General features: G+C 34.6%; 1 long non-coding RNA gene and 1 pseudogene across 1 annotated transcript in view; one reads left to right on the forward strand and one right to left on the reverse strand.

Annotated features, from left to right (window-relative positions):
* Window positions 1-13,528, forward strand: part of LOC116274939 — a 55,605-nt gene that overhangs the window by 18,507 nt on the left and 23,570 nt on the right. The window lies entirely within an intron of this gene.
* On the reverse strand, window positions 6,061-10,140 carry LOC100998388 (annotated as a pseudogene).

Below are 13,528 nucleotides of genomic sequence, written 5' to 3' on the forward strand. Positions count from 1 at the left end.
CTGACTTAGATTGTCTTGACAATGTGGGCTCTTTTTTTGGTTCCATGAACTTTAAACAGTTTTTTCCCAATTCTGTGAAGAAAGTCATTGCAGCTGCAATGGGGATGGCATTGAATCTATAAATTACCTTGGGCAATGTGGCCATTTTCACAATATTCATTCTTCCTATCCATGAGCATCGTATGTTCTTACATTTGTTTGTGTTCTCTTTTATTTCACTGAGCAGTGGTTTGTAGTTCTCCTTGAAGAAGTCTGATTTTTAAAATAATATTAAATTAAGAAACAATAAATACGTGTAAATGATTTGGAAATTATGCTTAGTCTAGGGAGCTCTTTTATTTCTTATTTATTTTGTTTTGTATCTACAAAAACTTACTTCTATGTAGCAAATGATATAGAAATAAGTTTTGTAGATAAAAAACAAACTCATGCACTAGCAATAATTTTGTCATATTTTCTCTACATATGTAATATTCACACACACATATATATAGCAACCATTTTATCATGCTTCACATTAATGCTCAAGGAACAAATTTTAAAATTATAAATTAAATTGCATTTTTCCAAGAGGAAGAAATCTGAAGTTTTATTCTAAAAATAAAGTATGCAAATGTTATTAGAGAAAAATGACTTTTTAAATGAGACTCATTGCCTTGAAGATGAGATTGAAAATGTCTTTAATTTTTGCACCAGCACTTGAAGGGACAGTGTGATATTTGCTTTGAACACTTAAGGCTAAAATTGTGGTTTCTTCGCTCACAACTGATTAGATGAATATGAATTTTTAAATGAAGAATTTAAAAAAACAGCTCGATAATTTCAAAAAGTTTTAGCATCAATAGCAATGCTAAAATATGAGGTTCATTTTTCTTTTCAATCAATAATCATAATGCTAATATAACTGTTCTTAAATCATATAGTATAAATAAAGGGCTGAGGGACTGGGAATATACCAGTCTATCCAAATCTATCTATACATATGTAGATACATATTTATACAGTTTATATCTTTCTATATATAGTTATATCTGATACAGTTAATTGACTATCTCCTATTGACAGTAATACTAAAATATGCAATATCCTGTTAAATCTTTTATGTTTTGCCACACTTGGGGAAAATGTTCTACTATATGTTCCATCTATGTAATTTGATTATATGGAAATATTTAATTAAAATAAAACATTTAAATATTTTTTGTGTGTGTGTGTGTGTGTGTGTAACAGTTTATAAGCGCACATCTTAATGACTTCCAGGAATTGAACAGAGTTGTATAAACAGCACACAGATCAAGAAAAAAATTCTTAACAGTACTCTTCACTCTTCTAAGTCACCATAGACCATAGGCCACTCTGCATCCTTCAATTATAGCTTTAACATACGTTCCTGATATTTTCAGGTTGCAAATTTGTCTTTATCACTTGACTAAAGAGGAATATGGAAGCAAAATGATTGAGTGTCACTCCGACTTCAAATTGCTAAGTTCAGACCCTGGATCTGACATTTAAAATTTGTTGACCTAGGACATGTTATCAGACCTAGGACATGTTATCTCAGTTTTTCCATCTGTAAAAATGAGAAATTTTAACTCTAATCTCATAGGTCTATTGTGACTATTAAGTAGATTAATGCAACTAAAGCTCTTATAATTACGTCTTAAGTAAGTTTAATAAATATTAGTTCTTAATTATTTTTATCGTGTGGTAGAGCTCTGTCCAGGATAGAATGTGTTACATTTATGCCACATCATTATATGTGAACAAAACCTTATTTTATTCTACTATAAGACTGCTATGGATTTTTTCCTTCAGTTTTTCTTTTTGTAATGATCAAAGGCTTTATTACTTGTTTATATGCTATTACACTGCAGCCGAAATTCCAGAATCCTAAAAAGTATTTTGTCCTTTTCTCTCTGTTTACATTGCCAAGAACACAGAGAACATTAGTTCATTTCAGTTAACTCTTTTTTATTTCTTTAAATGTGGTCTTTGGGAATCTCCTCTACCACTGAGAATGATGCACTTCAAAGAGTTGTCTTCTATGCTTTCTGTTGTCAAAGTAATTGTTTTTGTTCATCAATCTGCTTCTCTAGTCAGGGGCTGATAACCTTGTTTAAATACTGAATGCATAGTTTATCAGTTATAAAGGAGAAATTTGCCTTAAAACAGTATAAATCTTGATAGGGCAGGAAACAATGTGTAATTGAAATTTTAAGCAAGACTCATCAGCTAGATTGCTGAGAGTCATACCTATGTCAGGAAGTCAAGAAAAGATGAATGTCAGGATAATCAGTATGAAATATGTTTAAAACCTGGAGTGAGAAACATGGATTTGATTTAGAAATTTGGACATGGAAATAGCTTTCTTTAACAAATGTTTCATGTGCCGACATCATTTGTATACATCTTTCATTCAGAAAATATAGAAGACTTTAGGTTTTGAGTTAAAGATTTGAGTGTCTTATATCTGTCTTCCAGAAAAGTTTCACTGTTTAGTAGAATAGATAGAGCTAGTTTAACCCCATCAAACCAATAAGAAAATATGAATTTAATACCAAACAACGTAAGTGTTTATGATTGTATCATAAAGGTCTTAGATTAGACAATGACCAAGCAGACATTTAAAATAATCCTATATGAGGGTTTTTTCAATTTCAATTTTTATTTCTTTATTATTTACATGCATAAAATATAGATTCCTTGTCAATAACAATTTTACAGATAATTCATTTATTCTCATGAAAGCTACTCACTGGTTTCCTCTGAGAAGACTAATAATAAACCTCATTATTTTTAAAATAAAAGAATTGATTAAACATAATACAGTTGTTGATTTTAAAAATCCATTTGTGCAGAAACATTTAGCTGAAAATAAAATCATATATTCTGTCATATTCCAATGATCATAGGGACATATAACTAGAATGAATTGCCCTCTCATTTAAAAAGAGAATGATTAGATATTCTTTCCCATAAGTAATTCTGTAATATTAAATGTGTTGGTATAAAGAGCTGGTATAAAGTTGAGAGGAAACTATTACTAGTATCCTAACAACAACAACAAAGAAAACTATTACCTGTATCTTTATGTGCTAAATGTGGCTATGTTAGTGAAGCTAACTTTCCAGTCAGCACAGCAAAAATGATTATTTTATATTGCCCCTTCAAAGTTGTCAACAATATATATATATATGCTGACCTCATCAAGTTGTCTAGGTCCAATATATTGGAAACTCCTCTATAAGTTTATAGGCAGGATTTTTAATAATTATTTGATTTTATTTTTCCCTAGAACTCTCAATTTAATGCCAAACAATGTAAGTGTTTATGATTGTATCATAAAGGTCTTAGAGCAGACAATGACGATGCAGACATTTAAAATAATCCTATATGAGGGCTTCACCAAGTAACAGGCTGACTTTTGGAATAACAACTCTTTCCCAGTCTGTAAACGTTTCCAGAAGACAGAATTTATTAAATATCATGGTTTCAGGATGTTTCCACCCCAGAATTCTAAACCAGTCACAGAATCATTTCTTCTAAGGTCTTGATTAGAATCAAACAATCTATAGAAACATGTAACAGAATCAAAATAGTACATAATATTTTTTTCTTCTCTTGCTCAATACAATTCCCTCTTTTCTCCCAAAGAGTTTGCCGCTCAAAGTTGTATGAGTGCAGTCAGCCCTCCATATCCATCAGTTCTACATCCATGTAGAACTGCCAATAAAAAATATTCAGAAAAAAAATTCCACAAAGTTCCAAAAAAGCAAAACTGAAATTTGCCAAACACCAAGCACTATGTTGAATCCATGCAAATGAAGTGATGTGTAGGTATTTTCTTAGGTATAAGTAATCTTCAGATAATTTAAAGTACACAGGAGGATGTATGTAGGTTATATGCAAATACCATATAACCCATTTTATATAATGGGACTTGAGCACCCATGGATTTTGATATCCAGTGGGGTTCCTGGAACCAATCCCCGATGGATACCAAGGGATGACTGTATTGCCCTTTCCAAGAAAGCATCTATCAGCTCTGATTCGTGACTCAGAATAAGGAATTCCTTATTCATAAAACAATATAGTAAGTATTCTGAGCTAACTGTTCTCAGTCATCAACAAATTAAACTTGGCCACATGTGGTGGCTCATGCCTGTAATCCCAGCACTTTCAGGAGGGCTGCTTGAGCCTAGGAGTTTGAGACCAGCCTGAGCAACCAATGAGACCCCATTGCTAAAAAAAAAAAAAAAAAAAAAAAAAAAAAGAGCCAGCCCCAGCTACTTGGGAGGCTGAGGTAGGAGGATTGCTTGAGGCCTGGGAGGTCAGGGTTTCAGTGAGCTGTGATTGTACCACTGCACTCCAGCTTGGGCAACAAAGCAAGACCCTATCTCAGGAAAACAAATTAAACTTGTTTGACTCTATGTTTGACTTTGCTTTAATCAAGATTCTGTTTGCAAAATCCAAATGCTGTTTTTAAAACTCCTTACAATTTCCATTATGACTTGGAGAGGACAGAGGGAAGGGGGAAGAGTCGGCTTGTCTTGTGGAAGGAGATTCTGAAAGGGGCAGTTAATTACTTTGACGTCATTAAGTAGAAAAACAAATGTTCTTTGTTTTGATAATTAAAACCCTTGTAGATAAAGACCAGAAGATTCTGGTCCTCAAATTATATTATAATATTGTTTTCAATACATTCAGAATTTATATTACTCTTGAATTTCTTTTCCCTGAGATTGGGTTCACAGTTTGGTAGAGATACTTTAAAGAGTTAGTTAGCCATAAAAACCCTAGAAGAAAACTTAGGTAATACCATTCAGGACATAGGCATGGGCAAGGACTTCATGTCTAAAACACCAAAAGCAATGGCAACAAAAGCCAAAATTGACAAATGGGATCTAATTAAACTAAAGAACCTCTGCACAGCAAAGGAAACTACCATCAGAGTGAACAGGCAACCTACAGAATGGGAGAAAATTTTTGCAATCTACTCATCTGACAAAGGGCTAATATCCAAGACCTACAAAAGAACTCAATCAAATTTTACAAGAAAAACAAACAACTCCATCAAAAAGTGGGCAAAAGGATATGAACAGACACTTCTCAAAAGAAGACATTCCTTGACAATAACAGATACATGAAAAATGCTCATCATCACTGGCCATCAGATAAATGCAAAATCAAAACCACTGTGAGATACCATCTCACACCAGTTAGAAATGACAATCATTAAAATCAGGAAACAACAGGTGCTGGAGGATGTGGAAAATAGGAACACTTTACACTGTTGGTGGGACTGTAAACTAGTTCAACCATGTGGAAAACAGTGTGGCGATTCCTCAAGGATCTAGAACTAGAAATATCATTTGACCCAGCCATCCCATTACTGTGTATACACCCAAAGGATTATAAATCATGCTGCTATAAAGACACATGCACTGCATTATGTTTATTGTGGCACTAATGCAATAACAAAGACTTTGAAATCAACCCATATGTCCATCAGTGACAGACTGGATTAAGAAAATGTGGCACATATACACTGTGGAATACTATGCAGCCATAAAAAAGGATGAGTTTGTGTCCTTTGTAGAGGCATGGATGCAGCTGGAAACCATCATTCTCAGCAAACTATCGCAAGAACAGAAAACCAAATACTGCATGTTCTCACTCATAGGTGGGAATTGAACAATGAGATCACTTGGACACAGGAAGGGGAACATCACACACCGGGTCCTATTGTGGGGACAGGGCAGCAGGGAGGGATAGCATTAGGAGATACACCTAATGTAAATGACGAGTTAATGGGTGCAGCACACCAACATGGCACATGTATACATATGTAACAAACCTGCACGTTGTGCACATGTACCCTAGAACTTAAAGTATAATTTAAAAAAAAAAAAGAAAAGAAAAGAGAAAAAGAAAGAAAAGAAAAGAAAAGAAAAAAAGGATAAACTAAATAACAACAAAAAAGAAAAAGAAAAAGAAAAAAAGAGGTAGTTAGTTGGGGCGAAGAGGAAACAATGTTTATGTCTAACAGCACCTGGGAAAATATGTCACAACTGTCATTTTGATCTCAGCATCTATCTCTCTCCCTTGAATCTGCAAATATTATAGAAGATGATCGTTTACCTTTTTATTCTTATCTGATTGGACTCTCCTATTACATCCACCCCAGCATTATTATCACTAATCATAAAAATGAATTGCCCTTCCAAAGAAATCTATAAAGCAAACCTTCAATGTCAGGTTGTTTAGATTTAGAAGAGAAGGACTCAAGTGAGTTCACTTTTCTTCATACAATTATTAGGGAAAACAAGCAAAATTTCCAGTAACCCCAAACACTGCCTTTTCTCCCTGGATCTAGTTAATTCCTATAAACTCTTTAGTTGACTCTAAGGACTGGCTCTAGGAGATCCTGACACCTAAAACACAGGTACAGATAAACTTGCATAAACGTTTTGGTCCAGGTCTTGGCCTCCAGTCTTATGATGGGCTGGTGGAATATTACTTCATCAGATGCTCATGACAGGGATTGCAAACTCGCTCAGGCTTCATAGTTGAAGGAAGAGGCAGTTCATTTGTCGAACAGGCATGACAGAAGGTTCCTCTGCAGTTCCTCTTACATCTTCCTGGCGTAGCTGACACACCTGTGGTTTCTCAGGGAGCAGCAGCTGATCCTGTTCATCCCCAGGGTGGGGTTGCAGTCTGTGACTTTCTTCCAGAGGCATTTTTAGTTTAACATTTTCCTTTTGCATTTTGTGCTTCCCATCCATCTTGGATTCTGGCTTCTGGGAACCCTTTCCTGGGATGTTCCTGTTGTTTCACAATCTTCTTTCGTTTTCCTGATTTAGTTCTTACTCAGGCTGGTTCCACTGCCTGGTGAGCTCCTCGACTTCGAGCTGCAGACTGTTGATTTTGTCTTCAAAGTCCTGTTTGAAGAGCCGGTTGTTCAACTCAGCAGACTGACAATTTCGCTCAGCCTGATGCCATTTTTGTTCAAGTTGTTTAATGATAGCAGTCATCTGATTAGTCTTCTGTTCCAAGCTACTGTTTAGTTCACTTTTCTGTTTTACTCCTAAGTCTGAACTCTGCAGCTTAAAGGCAAGTTCGTGCCTGAGGGGCCTGAGAGCATCTAGCTGCCGCTGAAGGGATACCAGGGCATCCTGCTTCTCACAGACATCCTTCTGTAGCATCTTCATATCTCCTGCCTCATGCTGATCTGTATCTCCAGTTCTTTTTCAACATCCAATGGTAATTGTGTCTCTTCTTTTAAATGGTTTCTTGCTTCACTTGGTACTTGCCCTTCTGCAATTCTGTCTTGCTTGGGACCCTTCCAACTGGATTTCAGTATATAGGAACTTTCCTCTTTAACTCATTACATTTGTTATTGTAAGGTAGTAATCCTGCTGTTTGCAACCTCAAGCTCCTCTGTCAGTTTAGTGTTGGATTTTTCTAATGCATCTACTTTTGCCTGAAGGTTGTTTACAGTAGCATTCAAATGCCTGTTCAGTTCTTGTACAAAGTTCTTCTGGTCCAGAATCGCAGTAATCTGACTGTCTCCTTCACTACTTTTACTGCTGTTTCTGTTCTTGAAATACATTGAAAAGTGTATAACTCCAACCTGAGAGTCCAAGTCTTCCCCTTTCACACTGAAATTGGCATCAATGACATTCAGACCCACCAACAGGCCATCAATTATGGCTCCTTCTTCTTCCATCATAAGGGCACTGGGTTCGTAGAATTCACTGAGAAGTTATTTCTTATTGATCAAAGCTTTCATATATTTGAAAGTTTCTTTTGCATTAATGCCAAACAAAGCCAAGCTCTTTCTCTACCTACTGGTGTCTTCAGTCCTGGAAGATTTTTAACACTTGCTGTTATCTCTGCGGCTCCTGGAACAGGCTTTTCTACCAGTTCTAGATCCCCCCAGAAGGCTTTATTTTGTCAAAGAAAAGTTTTTTCTTTTTTTTCTTTTTTCTTTTTTCTTTTTTTTTAAAGTTTTCAAGCCCTGTTTCAGAGAGTGCTCCATCACTACAAAGAATTGCTGAAGAGGTGCATAGTCAGAGTCAAGAGTCCTCTCCAGGTTCAGAGCTGATTCAACCAAGCCCTTGATACTCAGCTTGGCCGTGTTGATGAGGTTCATGTGTTCCTTAGCCACGAGATAATTAGGATGGTGCTCCCGCTGCCGCCGCAGCGCCGCTGCTCAGCAGCAGCAAGGGTAGCCGGGAGCTGGCGACAGCAGGGTCCCCCTGGAGCGCTGCTGCTCAGCGGCGGGCGCACTCCGAAGCCAGCTTCTCCACCTCCTGGGTAGAGCAGGAAGAAGGGGGCGGCCACCGGCAAGTCAGCCTCCGACTGCCCGGCGCGGGAGGCCGGCGGCGGCCGCTTCTCGCCCTCACCTATAAGCAGTTTTATAAGCTTTCTGAGACCAGAAAAAAACAAAAAGAAAAAGAAAATCAGCCTCATTATTTTATATGCGTACAATTTTTTTTAAAACCAAAAACTCATTATGGACAAAACAAAATACTACCGCCCCACTCCAAATTATCTCTGCATCATGCTCACAACCTCAGCACAAAGTTCAATAGAGGTTTATTGGATATGTTGGCTTCAATCATTGAGTGCCGTAATGATGAAATTTCGTCAGTTTTTGTAAACATTCTCTGAGGCCAGATAAAACTCAGGCTGTTCTGAGGGTTACACTAATTTTGAGAAAGGCTTGCAGTGAGGATCCCTTTTTTTGTCTACCTCAGAAAAAAACATAGGTTTAAAATCCAGAGTTCTTTGTTAATGTCACACATCTAAAACCTAGATACCAACCTGTGTATACAGGATAATTACTTTATCGCTATGGTAATTAATATTTAATATTTTAGAATATTAGGAAAATTTAGAAAGTTATGCTACTGCTGTTTGCCTTCATTAGGAAATGCTTAAACAATAAATTGATAAAAGCTGATGGTTAAAAAATTAATCTGTGACATTAAATTGTATTTCCAATTATGTTTTATGGGAATTGTATTCTATTTTTTGTCTTTTTAACCACAGTTTTTATTATCCTATATATAAACCTATATTTAATATCATATATATGTCTTTGACATTTGAGAGATCCCTATTTTTATGAAATAATCAGCTTTGTAAATATTTCTTATTCTATTTTAAATACTTGGTTCTAAATTACATGAAATGCCAGTTTTCAGTATGATTTTGTGGACAATTAGACACACCAAAAAGTCACCACCACAGAATTATTGTTTAGTGAGAGGCCTTAAGCATGGAAATTGTTAAAGTAAACTTCTCTAACCACAATGGTTGAATGACTTTTTCACAGTGGTAATGAAACTATTTGGGTCACTTTCAGAAAAAGAAAAAAAATATATATATAGTTATGTTACTGCAATTGCAATACATCACTGTGTTATTAAAAATGGGAATTATATTTTTACTATTTTTTTGCCTTGCTTTGCCCACCCTCACAAAACAAGGTCCTACTAATTTAGCAAGAAAGTTGACAAGTTACATTTTAATCTGATGCAAAAAAATTTAGACTATTCAGGTATTATTTTTAATTCAAAAAACAAAGAATATGCGTGTCTTCCTCACTTTGTGAGATTGAGATAGCATTGAAAATTGTCAAATAATTTTTATGTAAAGTGGCAAATTTTAAAAAACAAATGTATTGAAATGCTTTCAAAGCAGTATTTTAAACAGATTTTGAATGCGTTGCCATACACTGTGATTTACATAAGTAAATCTCACCAAAAACAATGATTAATATACTTACCACTTTCATTTTAGTGATGAAAAACATTTGGATTCCTCCACCTGGCCTCTAAGAGTGCCATCCAATTCAAAAGGGAATTTTTAATAATTAACCATTCCCAAATCTTTAAATGCTTGATGCATTGTAAACCCTTATGCTTACAGAATGTCAGAAGAGGAAGGGAACCTGTAAGTTAGTAGAAAAGAAGGTTAAGTTTCATGGTTACTAAAAATATTTGAGAGAGATGGATTAATATGCAGTATACATTTCCTGACAGAATTAATTATAACAATTTTTTTAAGGATATTAAATATGAAGGTGTTAAACAGTGGGAAAAGAAGTAGCTTTTCCAAGAAAAAAAAAAAAATGATGCTTATGTTGGACAGGGTGGGCAGGGAGAAATTCAGATTCTGTCAAAAATGTAAGTACAATATAAAAAGCACATATACAAAATTTAGTTTGGTCTTTGGATTTATTTTCTTTTCTAGTTTTAGCAACTGAAGTCCAGTGTTGTTTCAGTGACTGGGCATGATTATACTTATTCACGTCTTTCCCAAAAATGTATGCATCAATTTTCTGTCTTCACACCACTTATATTTTATATCTATGTTATCATATTTGGCAGAAAATTACTCTTCTCTACATAGGCATTACAGCATTTTACATCATTCTAATTAGGCATATATTATGACATACCTGGTATAGCACATCCTGGTACTATTGGTAACAAAGGAAAATTTTGCTGAGGAAGTAAGATGAGAATCATAGAAGCTTTGATTATCAGATGCTGAGGACAGCTGTGGTATTAAAAGCTAATAGTTTGAAAACAATAATCTACTGAAAAAAATGATGGTACGGAATGACCATATGCATGCTATGTAAAAAGAAAGCATATACAGGTGCGCGCGCGCGCGCACACACACACACACACACAAGCTACAGAAACAGAGGCATATTTGTGTAATACACCTCAGTTTTTCTTTAACATAGTTGATTTTTCTTTTTTCCCCCAGTGCTTCTGACAAGTTCAGTACATTGTATAGTTTCCAACCTTCAGAGTTCTTGCTAAGATTACGTTTTACTGAGATTAAGAAAAGTGTTTTTTGTGCTAATATTGTTTACACTAGAAAAAGCATGAAGGTGTTTTGAGAGATTGTCAAACTCAGCCACCGCTCAATAAACATAAAATTTAATCAAAATCAGTGTACTTCCTAGGAAAACCCAGCTTTAAAGTGAGCTGCCTACTCTGCTTTTGCAAAAAGCAGAAATACACAAACACACACACCCCTACCCATTCCCACCACACAAATACTCCTGGACAAAAGTCTTTCACTAAACTTTACCTATACAGAAGTTCGAGATGCAACCATGATACAAGGAAAATTGAATCTGAATTTCAAATTTAATTTTCCCTGAATGTGCACATGGAGTGTGTATGTGTGTATGAAATAATTATATGTTGCTATTCTCAACTGATTATAATGCTATTACATAATCAATTTTACATTGCGAACATTATTTTTTTTAAATTGACAGACAAAAGAATGTTCACTGTGTATAACATGATATTTTGGAGTATCAATATACATTGTGGAATGATTCAATCTATATAATTAACATATGCATTACCTCACATAGATACCATTTTTGTGGTGGGAACACTTTACGCCCACTCTAAGCATTTTTTAATAATACACTATATTATTAACTACATTACTATGTTGTACAATAGATCTTCTGAACTTTTTTCTCTTCTCTAACTGGAATTTTGTATCCATTGGCCAACATTTCCTCAACAACCACCCCTACCAACCCAGTCCCTGGTATCACTCTCCTGTTCTCTACTTCTGTGAGATTAACTTTTTTTAGATTCCACATATGAATTAGATAATGCAGTATTTGTCTTTCTGTGCCTGGCTTATTTCCCTTAGCATAATGTCCTTTAGGTTTATCCAGACTGTCCTTCTTTTGATAGCTGAATAGTATTCCAGTGTATACATATAAATATTTTCTTTTTTCATTAATCTGTTGATAGACACTTAGGTTGACTCTATATCTTGGTTATTGTGAATAATACTAAAACAAACAGCAGTGCAAATATTGCTTCAACAGACTGATTTCATTTCCTTTGGATGTATATCCAATAGTGGGAATGCTGGATCATGTGATGGTCCTATATTTAATTTTTTGAGAAAGCTCCATATTGTTTCCATAATGGCTGTACATTCCCACCAAAAATGGGCAAGTGTTTCCTTTTCTTTACTTCCTTGCTAACACTTAGCTCTTGTCTTTTGATCATAGCCATTCTAACAGGTGCTTGGTCATATCTCACTGTGGTTTGGATTTGCATTTTCCTGATGATCAATGATGTTGAACATTATTTTTCATGTACCTGATTGCTACTTGAATGTTGTCTTCTGAGAAATGCCTATTCAAGTCCTTTGTCCAGTTTTTAATTGAGTTATTTATTCTTTTGCTATTGAGTTGTTTCAGTTCCTTCTATATTATGTATATTAACCCCTTATTAAATGTATAGTTTGTAAGTATTTTCCCTATTTAGTAGGTTGTCTCTTTATTCTGTTGATTGTTTCCTTTGTTGTGAGGAAGCTTTTTAGTTTGATGTAATCCCATTTATCTACTTTTGCTAGCGTTGACTGTGCTGTTTTTTTTTTTTGTTTTTTTTTTTTTTTTGACTGTGCTTTTTGGGTCATATTGAAAGTTATTGCTCAAAACAATGTAATGGAGATTTTTCTCTAGTTTTTTCTATTAGTTTCATAGTTTTGGGTCTTACATTTAAGTCTTTAATTCTTTTTGAGTTTATTTTGGTATATGGTGAGATAGGGTCTAATGTTTTTTCTTCTGCATGTGCATATCTAGTTTTCCAATAGCATTTATTAAAGAGCCTGTCCATGCCTCATTGTATGCTCTTGATGCCTTTAGTGAATATCAGTTGACTGTAAATATGTGGATTTATTTCTCGGTTTTCTATTCTGTTCCAATGTTCTACTTGCCTGTTTTTATTACAGAAATATGCTATTTTATTTACTACAGCTTTGTAGGATATTTTGATGTCAGGTAGCATGATGTCTCCAACTTTCTTCTTTTTGCTCACAATTGCTTTGGCTATTCAGGATTTTTGTGGTTCCATAATAATTTTAAGATATTTTTCCTATTTCTGTGAAGAAAGTCATTGGCATTTTGATAAGGATTGTGTTGAATTTGTCAGTTGCTTTGGATAGCAAGATCATTTTATCAATATTAATTCTTCAGATCTATGAACACAAGAAATCTTCCCATGTATTTGTGTCTTCTTCAATGTAGTTCATCAATGTGTTATAGTTTTTAGTGGAGAGATTTTTCACCTTCTTGATTAAATTTATTCCTAAGAATTTTATTTTTTGTAACTATTATAAATGGGTTAGTTATAAATTTTCTTTTTCAGATAATTTGCTGTTAGTATGCAGAACTACTATTGATTTTTGCATGGTGACTTTTATTCTGCAACTTTACTGAATTCTTTTATTAATCCTAGTAGTTGTTTGGTGGCATCTTTAGGGTTTTCTATATTATAACATCATATTTGCAAAGAGAGACAATTTAACTTATTCATTTACAATTTGGATATCTTTTATTTCTTCCTCTTGTCTAATTGTCCTGGTTAAAACCTCAAATGCTATATTAAATAGAAGGAGCAAGAGTGGGCATTCTTGTCTTATTCCAGATCTGTGAGGAAAAGCTTTCCAATTTTCACTG

This window comes from Papio anubis, chromosome 5, assembly GCF_008728515.1.
Source record: "Papio anubis isolate 15944 chromosome 5, Panubis1.0, whole genome shotgun sequence".
In the NCBI taxonomy this organism is placed as follows: Eukaryota; Metazoa; Chordata; class Mammalia; order Primates; family Cercopithecidae; genus Papio; species Papio anubis.